At 33.1% G+C, this 2,192-nt stretch overlaps 1 pseudogene; it reads left to right on the top strand.

The window, feature by feature from the left end:
- The first annotated feature begins 1,271 nt into the window (after positions 1-1,271).
- LOC145288354 (U2 spliceosomal RNA) lies at positions 1,272-1,426 on the top strand (annotated as a pseudogene).
- Positions 1,427-2,192: the final 766 nt, after the last annotated feature.

Below are 2,192 nucleotides of genomic sequence, written 5' to 3'. Positions count from 1 at the left end.
TACATGTGATGTTAGGCTGTGTAAAGTGTTAACCTTGGTCAAAATCGCCTGTTCTTTCTTTTATCGGATTATTTCTATTATTGATAACTATCGAAGACATTCTGATACAAAACATATAGAAGAAACTCACAGGAACATGCAGTACCTACGTGTGAAATTTAATAAAAACCGACCCAACCGTTTTCAAGTACATCGAGAACGAACTTACCGACACACAAGCACAGTTCCTTTATATAATAGTAGAGATAAAAAAAAGAGATACTGTTTATCACACATTGGTTTGCATAAAACATCTTTGAGACTGTTACTTTTTCAAACAGCTTAAACAATTTTTTTATATTGACAGTATTTATAAGAAAACATTTTTTAGAAAAGAGACACCACTTACCAAGGCCAAAAGAATTCGAAAAGAAGGTTTGATAAGATATATGGATTGTCAGCTCGACGATAAAGTATAGGACGAAAGGATTTAAAACTGCAAATTCAATTCTTATGATAATGGTCTATTTATTGACATTGGATTTTAGAAGACCCGGTTGTAGTTAGAAGAGGATCCGTGTAGTCGTAATGTGTTCCACGGATTTGAAGTTCTTAGAAATAAACCCTATTCATGGAAATTCCGTTATGTATGAACAGAGCATGGAAAGTTCATTGCAGTTGTGGTAATAAGACGAATCATTTGCTGTGAATGCCTTACGAGGAATAACCAGAGATTAACGCTCAGTGGAGCACCGTCTTAGGAAATAAGGAGAGAGTAGAGAAAACTAGCAAATTCTCTTCTGTAAGAAACAGGGAAGATTAAACCTCACTCAATTATGGAGTCGATTTTATCTACATACATCTGTAAAATTTAGTTGTTTTTTTCGCTTTGACCTTGATACTAAAAGCCTACTTTTTCTATGTAAGAATTGTTAAAATTGTTAGACGTAGCAATTGAAAGTCGCCGTGCGACACGGCCAATCCAAAATGTCGGTTGGTCTTTTAATATGCAAGGTAATATATTTTATATGTTAAAGGTATATAACATTATATATATATAACAATATGTATATAAAATTATATATATAACTATATGTATATAACTTTAATATGCAAGGTATATATTTTATATGTTAAAGGTATATAACATTATCATTATATTATTACGCTTATCGCTCCGTCCGTTATCATGCTGTGCATCCCTAAAAAAGGAAAGTGGAATATTCCAAAAAGTGGAATTCCAAAGGAAATTGAGATATTAAAAAAAAATTGGTGTCGCTGTTGAGGCAAAGTTGTCTTTCTTGGCCTTTTGGCTAAGATCAAAGTGTAGTATCTGTTCTTCAGGTGCTACATTTCAATTTCTTCTCTCTCAGTGGAAGAGAAATCCTTTACGACTAAGACAATTTTTTTCTCCACGTTAAAAAAACGACCCCGGTGTCTAATCTGTCTCGTGTGGAGGCATTTTGAATAAGTACTATGTTTAATGTAACAAAGTTTTAATATTAAAAAAAGTAACTGGAAAAAGTTCTTTCTAATTTAATTACAAAATGCCCTGGAAATGTCACTTCTGATTAATTATAAAATGCCCTGGAAAATGTTCATTCTGATTATTTTTTTTGTTTACTTGCCTCCCCACAAGGGCGGAATTGGACATGAGGTCGGTTATAAATTTAGGGGGAAACCAGCTCCCCAAAAGGGGCACTCTGGTCAATAACAAAAATAACAATTGTATCAATAATTAAGGATTTCTCCTCCATTAACCAAGACCCAAAAAGGAGGGATTTAAGTCACTGGAATGCTGAAACTGATACTACACTCAGAAATTCATGTTGAAGCAATGGTTGCCTAATCCCTAACCGTGTTAATGTTTTTATGTATTACTTTCGAAAAGCTGCTGAAACAGTTTATGATTTAAACATTACTTTATTTCAAGTATATTTTAAGCAGTGGGTTACGGGATATGAAGTCAGTCCCAGAAATTACTCAAACCGTTTACGATTTAAACATTACTTTATTTCATGTATATTTTTAACAGTGAGGTGGGGGATATTAAATCAGTCCCGAAAATGCGTGAAACCATTTACGCATTACACATTACTTTATTTAATGTATATTTTTAACATTGGGGTGGGAAATATGAAGTCGGTTCCGGAAATGGCTGCAACCATTTACTTTTGGACATTACTTTATTTAATGTATATTTTTAACAGTAG

The sequence above is a fragment of the Euprymna scolopes genome, chromosome 11, assembly GCF_053919585.1.
Source record: "Euprymna scolopes isolate OS-2025 chromosome 11, ASM5391958v1, whole genome shotgun sequence".
Classification (NCBI taxonomy): domain Eukaryota; kingdom Metazoa; phylum Mollusca; class Cephalopoda; order Sepiida; family Sepiolidae; genus Euprymna; species Euprymna scolopes.
This window is presented reverse-complemented; position numbering and strand designations above follow the sequence as displayed.